The sequence below is a fragment of the Sorex araneus genome, chromosome 3 (assembly GCF_027595985.1).
Source record: "Sorex araneus isolate mSorAra2 chromosome 3, mSorAra2.pri, whole genome shotgun sequence".
Lineage (NCBI taxonomy): Eukaryota > Metazoa > Chordata > Mammalia > Eulipotyphla > Soricidae > Sorex > Sorex araneus.
Genome location: NC_073304.1, coordinates 172,188,407 through 172,207,728, shown reverse-complemented (window position 1 = coordinate 172,207,728; position 19,322 = coordinate 172,188,407). Strand labels below are relative to the sequence as shown.

The 19,322-nt window shown below is 48.9% G+C and overlaps 1 protein-coding gene across 2 annotated transcripts in view; it reads right to left on the bottom strand.

Annotated features, from left to right (window-relative positions):
* Positions 1-19,085, bottom strand: part of TBCEL (tubulin folding cofactor E like) — a 63,507-nt gene extending 44,422 nt beyond the window's left edge. For both annotated transcript variants that reach the window (XR_008629191.1, XM_055131106.1), the window contains exon 1: positions 18,949-19,085. The gene's annotated coding sequence lies outside the window, so the exon portion shown is untranslated. The remainder of the gene's footprint in view (positions 1-18,948) is intronic.
* Between the last annotated feature and the right edge of the window lie 237 nt (positions 19,086-19,322).

The window sequence follows — 19,322 nt, the reverse complement described above, 5'->3', positions numbered from 1 at the left end:
AGCCCCTTTCCTGTTTTGTTTTGTCCCATCTTTTCCTCCCTAAGTATGTAAGAGCAACTCCAGGCATCTTCACTGGTCATTTTCTAGTCTCCAAAACATCTTTCCAGGAATGTAGATAGTGTACATATTAACACGTGGGGATTGAGTTATTCTAACACTGGGGTTGCAAAACAGATCAGGAACACAAATCTACTCTTAGTCTGGTGGGACGGTTTGAGGAAGAATAGTGGTTGGGAAAGAAAAAACAAAAACCAAACAGGAAAAAAAAAAAAGAAAGAGGAAATAGATGGTGGAGGTGAATGGGCACTGGCGGAGGGATGGGTAAACGATCACTGTATAGTAAAATGCAAACACAAAAGTTCATTAAGTTTGTAACTATACATCACAGTGATTCTCTAATAAAAATTTTTGTTAAAAAGAAAGAGGAAATAGAGGATGAAGAAAGACCTTTGACTGTCGCCTTTTAAGGAACTGGATGGGTATAGAGGGGTCCAGTGAGACTTTCTGGAAAGAGCAGGTGTCAGATGACAAGCGGCTACCCTACTGCTGGCAGTGTTGTGAAGCATCTGCAAAACTATTCTGAACTGGTGTTGACAGCCAGGCAGCCAGGGATCTTGGGTGATGTCGCTTGGCTCCGTTACCAAGTGTAAAACCTCAATGTGTGTGCCCCGGATCCTGACTCTACTGTGCTTCTGTGATACACCTGGAGAAAGTCAAGTAAGCTGGAGGTGCCCAGACACTTCTGCGCGGAGACTGGATCACAATGGCACAGCCAGCCAGTCACCAGGTACCTGGAGCTGCTGCGAGATGTTTGTTCCATGACCCCCATCAGTGGGTGTGAGGGAAAGCACTCGAAACTGAACACAACGGAAGACGGGCCAGGCGCCGAGTCTGGGAGGAAAACGAGACAGTCTCATACTGGAGTATGCAGGGTCGATATCCACACCCCGTTTCACAGGACCTCAATCCACAGCCTCACATCTTCCAAGTCACACAAATATTATGCCAGGGAGACCCAAAATGCACATGTTAAATCTTCGAAATACAGATTTATTCTATATATGCACAGTTCACTACCAGGGGATAAAAAAGAAGTCAGTACCTCTGACTGGGTTCCGAGAGAAAAGAATGAGGAACAGAATGGAGAACTCTGCTTTTGTACTGTTCACTCCTTCGAATCACCTGAACTGACCAAATGTAAGCATCATGTTTTTAAATATCGTATCTTTTACAAGTGTAAAATATTTTAAAGTGCTCTATCTTGGAGTGATCTATGGACCGGCCAAGGTTTTAAAATTTTCCTCATCAGTTTTCTATGGCAAAACAGAGCAGAGTACCCAGACTATGTATTAATAGTAATTCTTTTTTTTTTTTTTTTTTTTGCTTTTTGGGTCACAACCGGCGATGCACAGGGGTCACTCCTGGCTCTGCACTCAGGAATCTCCCCTGGCGGTGCTCAGGGGACCATATGGGATGCTGGGATTCGAACCAGGGTTGGCCGCGTGCAAGGCAAACGCCCTACCCGCTGTGCTATCGCTCCAGCCCCTAATAGTAATTCTTAAATCACTTAAATCACATTCTTAAATGAACTGGGCAGTGAGAAAGAAAGGGGAAAATAAACAGGAGGAGGCCAAGTGAAAACAGATGATTTTGTAAAACAGCAATGGGGAAGAAAAATAAAGAATGAAACACATCTGAGGCTAGAAGTAAATTGCTGTTAAAACAAGAAGTGGTCACACCACAATCTGAGAAAGAAAAGAGCGAGCCGGGTTGCCAAGCTGGGTTTCAGCCAGTGCTGAACAGAGCTGGGAGGCCCCACTGGGGGCGGCGGGAGCCCCTGCAGACTGCCAGTTGCTGTGTGCTAACACCACTTACCAAATATTGCACCCCGATGCCCAGTGCCCAGGAGACAGAGGTGCTGGGCAGCTACGGAAACCTGAAAAAAGGAGATCGAGGGAATTAAAAAATACGCACTAGGGGCTGGAGCGATAGCACAGCGGGTAGGGCGTTTGCCTTGCACGCGGCCAACCCGGGTTCGAATCCCAGCATCCCATATGGTCCCCTGAGCACTGCCAGAGGTAATTCCTGAGTGCAGAGCCAGGAGTAACCCCTGTGCATCGCCGTGTGACCCAAAAAGGAAAAAAAAAATACGCACTAAGTTAGCATCCGTTGGAAGCTACAGGAAGGGGTCTCCCAGCACAGAAAGAAAGGCTCCTCTCAGGCAGCATAAAATCAATCTCAGTCACTGGACACGGGCATTAGCTACACACAACAAATCCGTTTTATCTGTTCTTCAGAGAAGGGCAGAAAAAAAATGTACAAGCTACCTGCCAAGAAGTCTGGGGCTAGTTTAATGACAGAAGAGTCTGCCCTGGAACAGTGAGTCCCCAGGTCCAATCCCCGGCACTGTCCCCACCCACTGTGCCACCCCCGCAGCACTGTCACTTGGGATCCCTGTGCCACCACAGAGTGTGGGATCCCGAGTGCGTGCGTGTGAAAACCACGGTTGAAGTGCGTACACACCCTGTCCAGGTGTGCATCCGCCAGCAGCACGCCCAGGGTGTGGGGGTGGGGCATGTTAAATAACAAGAAAATAAAAGGAAACTTTTTTTTTTTCCAAATACCTGCAAAGATTTTGCTACCCAATATTTGAAAACAAAACCTAGGGAGTCGTTCTGGTCGAAGTTCCCTACAACCTCACCTGCAGGTCCCTTTGATCTGACATTTCGTTCCAGTCATTTTTCTTCCTTGAGGCCTTCACAAGACAACACAAGAAAATTGCTCCCATGTAGTCAATAAAAATGGAGAAAACAAATATACTTTCTTTCTGCGTTCTTTCTTGCATTTTATGATATGGTCCCAATCAGGCCTCTTTTGCCTATCCAAAACTGTGCCCTGACAGAGCTTACTGCCTGTCATCTGGTTCACCCCGGTAAACACTAACTTCACAAAGGCCACAGAAAGCAAGCATTAAAAGCAGGAAGAAGAAAAATCCAGACTCAGCCCACCAGGCAACCCCCATCAAACAAGATGATAGACATCTAAAATACAAAATACACCACGCAGGAGTGAAGAATTCAAACCTAACAAGGGGTGAGCTTTGCCAGGGACGACTGGAGAATGAGGTGAATCCTGGACCACTCTGAAAGACTCTGCAGACTAGGTGAAACAGGAACCTTCTAAGCATGAGAAAAACATGCACAGACTTGAGAGCTGAAAGAGAAACAAGAGCGGGGGCGGGGGGGGGGGGGGGGGAAGGAGGGGTGGCTGGTGATGATGACAGGCCTGGCTGGAGTCCCACTTCATTCTATGACCACAAGAAGGAAACCTATGCTAGATCATTGTGAATACACAAGGATGGGGATTACTGGTCTTCATGCAGACCACCAAGAGGGCAAAGATACTGAGAATCTGGAAATTTCTACAGGACTGAACGATTAGAATCTGTTACACCTAGAGCAAGCACTGTGAGTGCAGTCAGGATTTTCACAAGCAGAAATGAGGGGTCAGAGCGATAATACCGTGGGTCGAGTGCTTGCCTTGCACGCTGCTGACCAGGTTCGATCCCCGGCAACCCAGAAGCTCCCCCCAGCACCACCAGGAGTGCAAGCCAGGGGTAAGCCCTGAGCACCTCTGGGTGTGGTCCCAAACAAAAGTAAAGAAGAAATGAGGACTCTGGAGCCTATGGGGCGGGGGGAGACAGAAGAGGTCAACGACAGAAAACTAGGTCTGAGAAGAGCACTGAGCTGTTGCAGAGAATCTCTTAGGATCATAAACTCTCAAGTTTCCCAAATTTGTGTGTGTTTGTATGTGTGTGTATGTGTGGGTGTGAGAATATATTTAACTTCTGCTTTCTAGATTCTCAACATCATTCCCAGAAAGCATTCTATTTTGAAAGCGTCCCACTGTACCTGAACGTCTTCAGAGACATTTTAGCTAGCTAGACATACTGGTTTATTTTCCACGTCTTCCTGATCTTCAGTGTAAGTATACCCCAATAAACCATGATTACTCTGGAGAAATATATGTGTTATTATATTTTCCTTCCAGGAAAGAATTAATAAAGGTCTATTAAGCTCTTTCCCGTCCCCTCAAATAACTGCTTTGGAAAACATGGGTCTGATTTCTTTCAATTTTTCAATAAAAACTATCACTCTATCACCGTCACAGTCATCCCGTTGTTCATTGATTTGCTCAGGCAGGCGCCAGTAACGTCTCCATTCGCCCCAGCCCCAAGATTTTAGCAGCCTCTCCTTACTCGTCCTTCCAAACGGTGCCATACTGGAGGCTCTTTCAGGGTCAGGGGAAAGAAACCCATTATTGTTACTGTATTTGGCATATCAAATATGCCACAGGGAGCTTGCCAGGCTCCGCTGTGCAGGCTTGCCAGGCTCCGCTGTGCAGGCAGGATATTCTCGGTAGCTTGCTGGGTTCTCCGAGAGGGACAGAGAATGTATATGAGAGAATACAAGCAAGTATGTTAAAACCAAACACATGTGTGCTGCTTTAGGCACACCAGTGGGCTAGACTGTAAGAGGTCTTGCGGCCGCATGCTTCCAGGAGCTTTGTTTTATACAGTCTCTGGATCTTGGCCGTTGGTGGGATTACATGGTGTCAGAGGCAGTGTCTGGGTGTGACTTGCAGGAGAATAAACATTACTATTACCCTTTCTCCCTCCAAACACAACTCCAGGTCTTAAAACTGTTCAAACACGATGGCTGCTTAGTACCTGTATTGCAAACCATAATACCCAAAGGGAGAGAGAAAGAGGGGATGCCCTGCCACGGGCGGGGGTGGGGTGGGGGATGCGTGGGTGGCAGGAGGGATACTGGGAACCTTGGTGGTGGAGAATGGGCACTGGTGGAGGGGTGGGTGCTCAATCGCTGTATGACTGAAACGCAATCATGAAAGTTTGTAATAAAAACTAAAAAATTAAAAACCTGTAACTCTACCATATAGATGTAGCTTCCATTTGACTGGCTACACCGAGTATGACAATGTGTTACCAAAAGCTTTTTATATCTGAAACATATTCAGAGCCACAACCAAACCTGCAGCTTTGGCCGCCAGATCTAGCGACTGGATAAAGCCAAAGGAGACACCGTAAGGTGTATATTTTTCCAGACCCTTTTCCATGCTTCATAGGCACCTATTCTTTTTATACAAATTCAATTACTTTATATGTTATAGTTTATGACCTGCCTATTTGCTAAATAGTTCATAAAAAAAAATCTGTCAATAAATATAAATCTGCACAATCAGTTAAAGGTTTGCAGACAACACCGTGAGAAAGCTTCTCCAGCCGGTCATGAATGACAGCTCACTCCCCCATAAAAATACTTCAGGGACACTGTGCAAGTCAATATAATTAGGCCAGACAGTCTCATTCTGCACAGCACTTTTAATCTCATTTATCATAAAATTTGTATACCTGGAATTCTATCTCCGCTTCCTCCTCCGCACATCGTGTAATATATTCCAGTGAATGCCCGCCTGCTATGAACAGGCCCGGGGACGCTTTCAGAACCAGTTTGTAGGGGTGGCTGCTAATTTGCAGCTTCACTCAGAGCACTCCCAGAGCAGAACTGGAGTGGGGCTGATAAGGCGGATGGCCACATTATCTTCACCCCCGTGTCCCCAGGACGCCAGCCCGGCCACGCCCCGCCCTGCTGTTCAGTTTCCTTTCCGAGTGTATACTAAGTTACACCCGAGTCCAAGAATGTGAACACATCAACTTTTCTTGGTAGAAACATTTTTGAAAGTCTGCCGCCCAGGGGCTGACAGTGCAGGGGTTAAGGTGCTCACCTTGCATGCGGCGGGCCTGGGTTCGAGCCCGGCCAGGGCTGCCCTCCTCTGGAGCACAGAGGCAGGAGGAAGCCTGGATTGTCACCAGGTATGACCCACCTCCAACTCATCCACCAAAGATAATTTTCTTATCAAAAATATGTAAAGCCAAACATAATAAAAGAAAATTATAGAAGCTCCAACTGCCAAGTTCGGTATGAATTTAAACTCCTGGTCATTCTCTGAATTATTAGAACAGGAGACTGCTAGCCATTTACCTTATTTCTTTTCTCAAAACTGGACAAGCGTGTGTGTGCACGTATAGTCTACTAGCACACCAGAGATGTCCAAAACTGAGATTTTATTTGCCAGGGAGTAGCCTCAGCGCTGTGTCTCCTAAAGGAAGGCGGCGCACACGAGGCCCCCTGACAGAGAAAGAGAAGCATTCCCATTCCAACTGCAAATCAGAAAACAGGACCAATCTCCCATTAGAGTCCGTCTGTAAACAAAGTACTTGAGATTTTGGTTCAAATGCACTAAACCCAAGAATTTAATGGTCCAGGTGAAAAAGCACTTGCGAGGAAAACAAATTAAGGAAATACTGCTCCTTAGAATGAAGTTATCTTTTTGTGTGAAATATGTCTAAGCATTTCTTTCTCTCCATTGCTTCTACGATTCAGAAACGCTGGCTTAAACCAACCACAAACATCCCATTCAATGAGGCATTCTGCAATATAGAAAGGCTCTTTCCAGACTGTCAAACGTCTTTAACAAGCACGAGACCCTTCACTCCACAGCTTCCAAGGAAAACCCCAGCCCGGTCTCCAGCACATCCCCCAGCACCCCCTCCTCATCCCAACACCTTCACAAACAAACGTGCCTCCCCCGCTCTGGGACGGGGCCCACCTGGCTTATCGCACTCTCCCTCAAAATTCGGCAGAAGACGCTTTCGCTCCTGATTCCATGTTCTCCAAAGCCAAGTGTCCCCACGCTGAGATTACGAGTCACTTTAAAGCCTGGGTGCTTTCTACAACCGCTTCCTGAGCAGACCCGTGGCTGCTTATCTCTCCGTACAGGACGGCCAGACTGAGGGTTTGTGAGTTTCTGCGGCCCGGCTGGCCTGCCAAGTCATACCGGCCGGCGCCTGATCTGCTGCGCCAGACCACCTTTACGGAAAAGTGGTGTTTCATGTCAACAGCACACGGCATCGCTAACAAATCACAGAAATACAGCTTGTGAAGATCGATGAAAACCCTCGGTCACCACATCGGAGTGAACTGTGAACCAAGCAGCACCACCGATCGCTCCCATTACTGAAGATGAAAAACTACTCTCAACCCTGCCTCCCTCCCCCCACACAAAGCAATCTAGAAGTTTCCTGGATGGATTAGGTTTCATCAAGAAGCCAAGTGCACATTCATGCTGTCTTTGAGCTGAGATACACAAGCGGAAGGTCGCGCCTCGGCTCTCTGCAGTAACAGATGAGCCCCGTTCTGTCCAGGGACCCCCTCCCGCAGCTATCGAGCTGCAGCAAGGCCTCAACCAGGGAGAGACGTCTAGTTCATCACCCTACACACAACTCTGGTGAATACCCAGAGATGCCAGGATGGTAGCCTGGCACACAGAGAGGCTGCAGAGTCCAGACCTTTAGTAGGACAGTCTAGCCTCCACGCCGAGCCTGCCGCACATTCACAGCCATACGGCTTTGTGTGGCTTCCATGACAGCTCTGGAACCAAACTACTGGGATGAAATCAGGACAAACTCCACTAGCTGGGTCACTGGGCAAAGCATTCCTTTGGTTCAGAGTCCCTGTTGCTTTGTCCTACAAAGGTAGATAGCGAACTTCATGCTCATCAGAGTGCCGAGAATAATACCGGGAAAAGGTGGCCAGCACGGGGCTGGGCCTATGGAAAGCCCCCTCTCAAGTTCCTCTCCAGGCCAGCTGCTACTATTATCCTTACTTTCACCACCACGAACACTGGCCTGGGCAGAGCAGCATGAAGGCAAGCCCCGGGACTTCCTTGCAATTTTTGTAAATCGACTGGACGGCAAGGTTTTTTTGTCCCGAGATTACACCCATGAGTCAGAGAGGGGAAATGACTTGACGTGCATGATGTCATCCTTCCGAACTGCAAGGTCTCCTTCCTCTCTCCTCTGCCTGTCAATAATTGATGCATCCCTCGACGCCTACTCGGACGCACCTGAGACAAAGCCTTTCGGATGCCGCCTGCCACAGACAGCTGAGCTCACGGTGTCTGTTGCCAGAATCGGCAGCGGACTGGAGGCAACCAGGGGGAGGCGGGGGCTGGGTGGCAAGGGGTTGGTCTTGGGTACTTTGGTGGTGTTGAGGTAACTGTCTATACGGGGCCAGACACATCAACCTACTGTAAACACATGACCTTAACTACATTTAAAAATGTGTTAAAAATAGAGGACAATTCATCAGTCACCTATCGGCATGATACCTTTTCATTTCTGTCCCTTCTTGCATCACTGAAGTCACGCATAGCGCCTGCTTCACAGGCCTTGAGATTCTGGCACTGCTCCTGAGGCCACTGCGCCATGCTTCCTGTGCTGACCACATGCTAGAATGTGGCACCGTGACTGGCACCCAGTAAATGTGCTCATCAATGGACTTTCTAACCACTTCTGACTGCGCTGCTCAAATGTATCTTATGAAACCTGAAACGGCTTACTAATGCATGCCAAACCCATGGAGTGTATCCATGAGCAAAACTGCTCCATAGCTACCACTGCAATCTGTGATTTTGTCAACCTCTTCCTGGAGACGCCAAAAATAAGAGCCGAATAAGAGCTGACATGATACAGCAATGAATCAGCAGCGGAGCAAAAAATACCTGTTACATAGCATGAGCTATGTTCTCCTGCAAGCACTACAGACACAGTGGGTTTAATACTGTGTGTGTGATGCTTGTGCCCAGGCGAGGCCTACGAGAGTAAATAATTTATGCCACACTCCACAAAACATGCTGCTTAGTTAGTACAGATGAACAGACATGCAGTGCTGCTAGGGATAGAAAATGGCGTGCTTACTGTGGAAAAAGCACACAGTTCCTAACAAAAAAACAGAGACTTACCATGAGACTTCAGAACCTATGCCAATTTGGCAGGAGTGGGGAGAGCCCCCTCTGGGCCACCCCTGGAGATGCTCGGAAATCACTCCTGGTGGTGCCAGGGCCTGAGCTGGGGTAGGCTGTGTGTGTGCGGGCACCTTGATTCCTGGCCTCTCTCTCCGACTTCAACATTAAAGAATTTTTTAGGGGCTGGAACAATAAGCACAGTGGGTAGGACATTTCCCTTGCACGTGGCCAACCCAGGTTCGATTCCCAGCATCCCATATGGTCCCCGAAGCACTGCCAGGAGTAACCCCTGAGCATCGCCAGGTGTGACTCAAAAGAAAAGAAAAATAAATTTAAAAAATAAAATGTATAGGGGCTGGAGCGATAGCACAGCGGATAGGGCGTTTGTCTTGCACGTGGTCAACCCAGGTTTGATTCCCAGCATCCCATATGGTCCCCTGAACACCGCCAGGAGTAATTCCTGAGTGCAGAGCCAGGAGTAACTCCTGAGCATCACTGGGTGTGACCCAAAAAGCAAAAAAAAAAAAAAAAAAGGAAAGAAAAAAGAAAGAAAATGTATAGGCATTATTCGCTCTCTCTCCCCTTCCCATTAAAACCTCCAAATAAAATCTGTTTTGCTTTAAAATAAATAAATAAAATGTATAAATATCTGTGCAGGCATGAAAGGGAAAGTTCTGAAATAAGGGTTTCCTGAAAAGCGGCCTCTTCCGAGATAACAGACTTCAGTGAAACCCCATTCCTGGTTTCCTCAGTTGCAAATGCGCCAACTCAAGAGTCACCCCAACGTCAATGGGGTGCTTTCAGTCATGTGGAACAAAAATCTGGAATGAGCCAACACGCATGGGGGTCCCAGACTGCCAACAATGCCCGTCCCAGGATCTACACCGTGCCCTGCCCTCCGTATTGCGGGCGATGCCCCCGCCGCTGCAGTCCAGCTGTCTCTGTGCTCGTGAGCAGAGGAGGCAGTGCAGTGCCCTGGGGAGAAATGCCCCTTCGCTCAGACTGACGGGGGCAGGAACTCGTCAACATTAATGAATCAACTAGATACCAACAAGGCATCTTTAAATAAAACACACACACAGTAAGGTCAGTCACCGAAGAAATGCTATTTCCAGAGGAGCTGGCAACAACATAAGCCTGTGTCTCCCACAGAATCAATAGTTTCATCTTCACTAGAACACTATCAAATACCATGAATAACAAGAGTTGACTCTATTTTGTTTTTTCTATTTTTTCCTTGTGAAGGGCAAACCCAATGGCCCTCAAAAAACTTACTCCTGATTCTGTGCTAAGGGATCACTCCTGGCAGGGCTCAGGGACCATATGGGATGCCAGGGACCCTGGGTTGGCCGTGTGCAAGGCAAACATCCTCCCCACTGTACTATTTCCCCAGTCCCTATTTTGCTAAAGTGAACTATGGGGGGGGAGGAGCAGATCAATGAACTAGAACTGGGGCATCCAGAAACAGACCCGTGGAATGAAGACAAATGAAGAAACGCAATAAAGATCAGCTGGAAAAGGTTAAACTATTCAGCGACTAGTCCCAGGACGAGTGAGCATCGATCTGGGAAATGAAACTGACTTCTCAGCTCTCGACACAAAAACCCAGAGACAATAGAACAGACACACTTATCTCTTGAGAAGGAAATAATTTTCTAATTTAAGACCCTGATTTAGACAGTTTTCCAAAGTTGGCAAAACTCACCCACTGGGGGTGCAGGGATGATGGGGGGGGCAGGAAGCCTGGGGTGCAGGTGGGTGCTGCTGGTTCACTTAAAGAAGGCGCATTTCCAGCAAGATGCTGAGGAGTTTTCTGAAAAGAGGGTGGAGACCAAATAAGGTTGGGAACCTCTAATTTAGGGAAAAATTTTCTAAATAAACAGAGCCCGAAAAGAAAAGGCTAACCAGCAAAATGAAAATGTTTAGATCATCAAAAGATATTTAAAGGGGCTGGAGCGATAGCACAGCAGGTAGGGCATTTGCCTTGCACGCAGCCAACCCGGGTTCAATTCCCAGCATCCCATAGGATCCCAAGTACCACTAGGAGTAATTCCTGAGTGCAGAGCCAGGAGTAACCCCTGTGCATCGCCGGGTGTGACCCAAGACGCAAAAACAAACAAAAAGGCTGGAGGGTAGGCCTGGTATTCACAGGCCAGAGTTCAACCCCAAGCACTGCAAAGCACTGCCAGCTTCAGCCCCGGGCAGCAGCACCCTGGCCCTGGGCACCATCCCCTCAGGCCACATGACTCTGGGCACCACCCCCTCCAGCCACCCTGGCTCTGGGCACCACCCCCTCAGGCCACCCTGGCTCTGAGCACTGCTGGGAACAAATAGACACAGGGTCGGAGCAATAGTCCAACAGGTAGTGGCCAATCTGGGATGGATCCCCAGCACCCCATAAGGTCCCCTGAGCACTACCAGAAGTGATCCCCAAGTGCAGTGTCCGGAGTAAACCCTGAGCACTGCCAGGTTTAGCCCAAAAACTAAAAATTAAAAAATTGAAAAAAAAAAAACCAACCTTTAAGAAATAATTTTTATTTAAAAAATAGACACCAAAACATGGAATATTAAACCGAAGATGAAATTCAAAAGGCTAGCGAACATATATAAAAGACATTCAATAATAATGAGACAAACCTAGACCAAGACTCTGCCACTACGAAGTGCTGGTGGCTCCGGGGGAGGCGTGCCCACCGGAGACTACATGCCCACGGGACCACAAAGCCCTTGGGGAACGGCTTCCCACTGTCCCGAGAAGCTGAACGTGCACGCGAGCTGACCCACGTGTCCCTTCTGCACTGTGCTTCAGAAGACAGGTACAAGCACACCCACGACAAGGGACGCTGAGAATCCAGGGAACAAAAGGCCCCTCCACTCAGGAGCGGGACAACGCACACCTCTCCTACTAGGGCACGTCTGAGGACAGTGGAAACGGGCCTCTGCTCATCTGAGCTGTTTCCGCAGCAAAACCAGTGACGTTTAAACCCGTGTTTCGGGTCCCGGGAGTCTGCTCCTCTCCTCCCTCGGGTTCCGGCCCGCACTGACCTCTTCTTCCCCGGCCTCTCTCCACTCTACGAGCTCGCTCCCACAGGGCGGTCAGGCGAGCCTGCTCAAGATGCCGTTAAATCCTGTCTTTGAAACTGCCCAGTGAGTTCCGTCCACACTCAGGGTAAAATCCAATCTCTTCACAGCCTTCCGGGTCTTCAGTTTAATCCGCCCTCACCTCACGGTCTCCGGATCTTCTTCCCCAGCCCGGAGCCTGCAGGTGGGACGACCTCCTGCTCTTCTGCCCGCCTGAGGCCTGAGTGCCCTTCGCCCTTTGCCCTTCACCCAGCTGCTGGCTCAGCTGGATTCTTCCTGGCCTTTACATGCACATTCGCTGGCAGGGGTCGGCCCCGACCGCCCCATCAGAAACAACTCCGGCCCCCGGCACTGGTTTGCCCCTTCCGTCGCCTGCATCCCTGCACTCTCCTCGGGGCTGGTGGTAGGGCCCTCACAAGAGCGAGGGTGTGTCTCACAGGGCAGCGTCTGACACGTGGCAACAACTCCTCAAGTGAATGAACAGGTGAACTTGGCCTTGACCATGTGGAGAATCACCTCTGTCAGTGTGAGGAACATCAAGCCCCCCTGCGAGGGATGTGGGAGAATAAAGAAATCTGGAAAAATCTCTGGGAACATACGAATATTTAAAAAATGTGTGATTTTAAATTATCCTTCTCCCGGTACCAGTAGCAGAGCACGGTCCTCAAGACTACTGGTGAGCTTCGCCGGGCCACATCGTCCTCAACTTGGGACCCAGATGAGTCCTCGGTCTCTCCTATCCTTCCTGCTTTGTGATGGTGGGGGCCACCTCTGGCAGAGCTCGGGGCCAGGGCTTCTCCCGCGAGTGTCTGACTCAGCTGGGCAGTGCTTGGGGATCACAGGCCACGCCAGATGGCACCAAGGCTGTAGGACCCGAGACCACACACAGGCACACCAGGTGCAGGTGTGAAGTGGGAAACAAGCCTCAAACCCCAATTCTGAACACGGTGTCAGTGTGAAACCGAGATGCACAATTCACTGCTGCAAGCGACACTGTTGTGAGCGTGTTGATATGGTTACGATGACAGTAGATGAAGCCCATTCAGCTCAGCCGGGGCTTCATACAGTGCTGGATTACATGGTCTCACATTCAACTGTCATGACAATCTGACATGTAAGAACAACACAGCGCAGAGACGAGAGGGTCAGCAGGCTCGGGCTCGGATTCAAGCTGGGCTGCTGAGTCCAACCTTCAGGGGGATATGCCGATACACCTGCATCACTGCTCAGAAGCTGTTCGGGCAGCGCCTGGACTTCCAAGCAGTGGTGCTGGGCCTGAGCACACCTGTGGGCCGGCGCCAGTGCTGGGCCAAGACGGGAAAGTTCAGAGATCTGTGATTTTAATCCTAATTTTAGTTCATTCTGCTTCCCGGGGGGGCGGGCGGGGGAGGAGGAGTTGTGTGTGTGTGTGTGTGTGTGTGTGTGTGTGTGTGTGTGTGTGTGTGTGTGAGAGAGAGAGAGAGAGAGAGAGAGAGAGAGAGAGAGAGAGAGAGAGCATGCTCTGGAACCATCTTGGAGGGATGGTGGTCTCAGGTGTCATTAGAGGGCACTCCGTTCACCTACAAAGGCAAATTTCTGAGATGTACCGGCTTATTTTTGGGAAAGGGTGGGAACAGTAGGCCAAACTGAAGTCTGGTCTGTGGAATAGAAAGTGACATAACAGGAGAGTAACACCTAAGGATAGTAGAGATAAGGGCCAGGAGGTCTGCCCCATGGCTTGGAAGCCGAGCTCATGTGCTGGGGGAAAAGGCAGGTGGGATGGAGAAGAGACCACCAAGTAAATGATGCTAGGAGGGATCACTCGGGATGGCAGATGCGTGCTGAAAGTAGCTACGGGCCAAACATGATGGCTGCTTACTGCCTGTATTGCAAACCACAGCACCCCAAAGGAGAGAAAAAGAGGTAACGTGTCTGCCTCAGAAGCAGGGGGTGGGAGGGGCTGGGGGTGGTGGGAGGGACATTAGGGACACTGGTGGTGGAAAATGGGCTCTGGTGGAGGGATGGGTACTTGAACACTGTTTGATTGAAACGCAATCACAAAAATTTGTAAGTCTGTAACTGTATCTCATGGTGACTCATTAAAATAAAAAATATATATAATAAAAAAAAATTGAAGTCTGGTGACTTCTGAACTATACTGATGAATCCCATGCCAGGTGGAACCCTGAGGGCACCGTACCTTTAGTCCTCAGAAGTTTATATGATGAAAGGAGTGTAAGAAGAAGAAACAACACCACGAAACAATCCAGGAAAGGTGACACAACCCGTGCAAGACTCCAAGGAAGACACTCATCAGGGGATGAAGCCCCTCGGGAGAGAGATCCCACAGACTTCCAGGAAAACGGGCAGACAAAAGGAAGTCACAATAAATAGTCTGCTAGGCAGGAACCAAGAATTTGCGCTGAGTGATGGAACAATTTGCTAGGAAAAAAACAAGACGGTGGAAGGCCAGAAAACGTCGGCCTACTGGGCATTCTTCAGTGCTGGTCACGGCTTCATAGTTCCTGGGGTGGGAAGGGGAATGATAAATCACAGCAAAAAATGTTTGGAAGAGTACTCTAATGAAACTACACAAGATCAAGAAACAGAATAAGAGACAAAGGGAATAATTGGGCTGCCAGCATTCTTATTACAAAAAAATAAAAGACAAAAAAAAAAAGAGGAACGGTAATTCTGAATGACTAAGTATATGCAGGGAAAAGCCAACAATCCAGCTAAATTATTTCTTTATTCTTTAAACCCAAATTGCATCAGTTTCATGTTATTTTTAGGATATTTTTCTGAATTGTACCCCAAATGAATAGAGCTCAGATAAGAATGAGAGAAGGGGGCAGGGAAAATAGCAGAGGGACAAGGCACTTGCCTTGCGTGTTACAGACCCTAGTCTGATACACGGCACAACACATAGTTCTGGGCACTACCAGGAGTAACCCCTGAGCACAGAACCAGGAGTACTTCCAGGTATAGCCCTCACCGCTAAGGAAGTCTATAAAGTGGGGATGGGGGGGAGTACAGTGTAGCAGATTAGGCCATTACCTTGCATGCAGCTGACCTGGGTTTAACCCCCAGCACTGCATAGGGCCACCACCAGGAGTGATCCCAGAGCATAGCTGGGTGTGACCGCAAACAGAAGGAAGAAAAGACTTCAATAAATGGTGCTGGGAAAAGTTCCTGGCCAGAGTGAAAGACTGAAACACTCCTAGTACATATCCAGGAAAAAATTAATGCAAAATTTGATTAGAGACTTCAATCTAAGACCAAAACTACAAAACTTCTGAAAAGGAAACACAGGCAGTGAGTTCTCTGACATCAATCTTAGAGTTGTTTTTTTTTTTTTTTTGCATGTGATTCTAAGAGCAAGCAAAACTCAACAAATATGCTTATCTGCACTAAATCAGAATATTCTGCAGTGACAGAAACCATGAGGAAAAAAGGTAACCTACTGAGTGGGAGAAGTTCTTTATAAATCACATTCCCAAGGAGGAGTTAAAATCCAAAACAGAATACTCATCCAAGTTAATAACCAAGGGATATTTCTATTAAAAACTGGGCAGATCACCAAATAAACCTTGCTCCAAAGAAGACATTCAGGGGCAACAGGCAAAAATGTTTAGTATCACTAATTTCGGGAAACACAAATCAAAACTACAATGCGATGCCACCTTACAGCTGTTAGAATGGGTATCATCAAGAAGACAAGGAGCCCAAATAACAAATATTGGTGAGGATGGAGGGACAAGGGAGCCCGTGAGGGACGCTGGTGCAACCGGTAGAAAACACTATGGGAGTTCCTCAGTAAGTTAGAAAGAAAACTACTGCATGATCCAGCAATATCACTTCTGGAGACTGTTCAAAGAAAACAAAACCACTATTTCGAAAAAGACAATGCACCTGAGCTCCTGGAGTCACTGCAGTATTGTTGACAGTAACCAAGATATAGACACAGCCTAAGAGTTCAAAGAGACAAAAGAAAATGTGGATGCTCATCTGTATACACATAGATGAGTATATGCACACATACACAGAGAATTAATATGGAAAAAAAAAGAATGAAATCCTGTCTTTTACAACCACCTGGATAAACTGAGGGTGTTATGCTAAGTGAAATAAGCAGGGGAAAAAGAAAAATACTATATGATTTCATTTATACTTGAGTCTAGAAGTTGAATCAAAGCCAATCTCTTAGATACAGAACTGGTGGTTACCAGAGAGGAGGGCTGCTGGTGATGGGTGAAGCGTAAGGAGATGAAAGGTACAAATATTCAGTGATGAAATAAATAAGCCAAGGGGAAACAGAGTACAGCATGAGGTCCACAGGCATTAATATAGTAGAGCATGCTTGAAAGATGTCAGGAGTAGACTGGAAAGAGACTGGGGTGACCATTTTGCATTGTATACAAATGTTACCTAAATTAATGCAATGAAGAATGTCAATTATACTTAGAAAAGGAAACAACCACAAAACCCAAATCACTGCCCAGGTCTAAGAGGTTAGTAAAAACTGGCCTCTGAGTAGCCAAAATACATGTTAACACGGTTCATACACTACAAAAAAAAAAAAAAAGTATTTAAAGTGTGAATATATAGGTATATGAACACAAAAATAAACACACGAAAGAACATTACTCAGGGCCACACAATTTCATTTTTATACAAATTTCCAACAATGTAAGCATCTGATTTTGAGGCCCACAGTTTGCAAGCAAAGAATCGAAGGGAAGAGAGTCAACTATAGGTAGCAAATTTATGAGTCTATGGTTCAATAAATGAAAACTTTTTTAAAAAGCACACACAGTCACTCAGGATAAGTTCTCCACAACTGTTTATTGATGGGTACACAGGATTCCCAGAAAAATAAAATTCATTAGAATCCTTAAAGTTCCATTCACCTACCACAAACGGAAAATTTAAACATTCTTTAAAGCTTCATATTTCAAATCAAGTATTTACCAAATAAAAATATAAAAAAAAAATTTTTTTAAAGGATGTAGACATGCTGAGGATAGAGCCCCTATCATCCACCAACAAGATACAGTCAGTAAACAGTAAGAAAAACAGCGCGGAACACACCCAGTTTGAGGATGGCAAGACTGCCTTCAAAGGCATCTAATCAGGAATATGGGCCCACTCATGCTGGGAATTCTGAAGGTGTTCTTTTTGAACTCCATGGTCCAGTTCATACGAAAGAATCATCAGCAAAAATTAATCCTGCTAAACTGGTCTTCAATACAAACCCTATAAATTTACCTAGAAAAATGAAGCAGCAGCATCTGACATGCAACATCCAGTAGCAAAGGCCTTGTGACCCCTTTGAAAAGGACTTTGAACCGCAACAGCTGCCGGCTACTCACTCACTTTGTTCCCCAGCCCTGAACATCCAGGACAAAACTATTCACCACGGGCTACAACTGTTTTAGCAAGAGATGATGGAGGCACCAAGATGACTGATGAAAGTTGCGTTGTTCAAATACATACTAGGGCTGTATCCCTAACTTTAACAGTGTTCCGAGAACTCCCTGTAAGAATTACTGCCGGGCGGAGAGATAAAGGCACCCGCTTGCCCTGTACGTGGTCCACCCCAGTTCAATTCCCCACATTACATTTGGTCTCTTCCAGCACTGCCAAAAGTGACCTAATCTCACAACCAGGTGAGAACAAAATGAAAGGAAAATCACTAGAGTAAGGAGAGTTTGTTTTCATCTTGAAACTTTTCCAAATAACAGAGAAGCAAATCAGTGTATCTTTACAGCGATTAGAAGTCGGTAAGATTAACCGTGTTGCAGGGATGAATCAACTCCATGGAACCAGGCTTCTCATGTTTCTTTCTCATCCGCAGCAAGGACCAAAAAAGTTCAAGCATACACTCAATTCCAAAATGCCATCAAATGAGGCTTTAAGCGCGAGTTCTCTCTTGAATACTGTTTTCCTCTTTTTCTCTCCCATCCTATCAAAGAAAATTTCCTTCAAGACACTGGGGGTTTTTGTTTTGTTTTTGTTTTTTTGGTTAGACCAAACTGTTATCAAACGCTCAGGCAACTCTAAGAAAAGAGAGGGTGCCTTAAGAGAACCTTGAAGAGCTACATGTTGCAACTATGTAAACACCCCAAGCAGTTCCCAGCCCCTGCGGGCAGGGGCCTCTACCTCCCTCCCTCCCGCAGCCTCACTCTGAAAAGCCACTGAGTGGTCACAAGGGGAAGAAATGTGTCTTTGCAGGAGGTGAGTTTTCAAACTGCAAGTTGGGACCCATAAATCAGCCGAGTGGATGGCGGTTAGCGTTTTTTGCTTTTGTTTTGGTATTTGGCCCACCTTGCCCAGTCTTCCGGGCGCTGGGGGGTTTCCCCAGCTGGGTGGGTGTTACAGACCGTTGGGTGCCGGGGCTCGAACACGCTGTGCATGCCGGGCCCGACTGCCCACTCCTGAAGGAACTGGTAGTGATTATTTACCTTTTCCTCTGCTCTGGGGCCCCGATGCGCGAGGCTGGGGGCGGGTCCCGCCTCGGGGCTGGGGCCCACCGGCCGGTGCCTGGGATGAAACCCGGGGCCCGTGGGTGCACACGCACGAGCCCTGGCCCTGGGGACTCTCGCTCGGGAAGGGCGGGGGGCGCGACGGCCCTGCCCAGGATGCAGCCCGGGCCTCGGGGGTCGGCCCCGGGGGTCAGCCCCGAGCCCACGGAGGGGGGTCCCGGCCCACGCCCGGCGGACGGCCGAGGTGGGTGGGATGTTAAGTTTGAAGGCGGGACGTTTCCTTGGGCGGGGTCGCCCTGGGCCCCGCCGGGCCCGGGCCGGGGCCTGCGCGGACCCCGGGCCCCCCACAATCGGGGGCGGCGCCTCCAGCGTCCCCCGGCAACGCGCGAGCCGGGCGCGCCCCCGGCCCCGACTCCGGCCGGCCCGGGCGCCCACCCCGGCGGGCTCCGGCGGCTCCGAGCCCCGTGCCCGGCCCGGGCAGCAGCGGGGGCCCCGCCCGCCCGCCCGGCCCACTCACCCCTGCCCGGAGCCGGGGCGCGGCGGCGGCGGAGGCGGCTCCTCGGGCTGGTCCCGGCCGCCCCGGGCCGCTCGGCTTCACCGCGTCCCCCGCGCGGGCCGCCCGAGCCCGCTGTCCTCCATTGACCCGGAAGCAGCTCTCCGGCCCCACAACAACACGTGACCCCGCGCACGTGTCACGTCCGCCGCGCGCGGGGGGCGGGGCGTTGCCGGGGCGACGGCGACGCCGGGAAGAGGCGCTGGCCGGGCCGGAGGTTCTCCTGGCTGCGGGCCGCCCGCTGGCCCCGGGGCGCCGGCACGGGCGCGCTCGGCTGCGGCTCAGGCATCCGGGGGGACAATCCCGGCTGCCAGCGCCCCCACTGTCCAGCCGCGTCC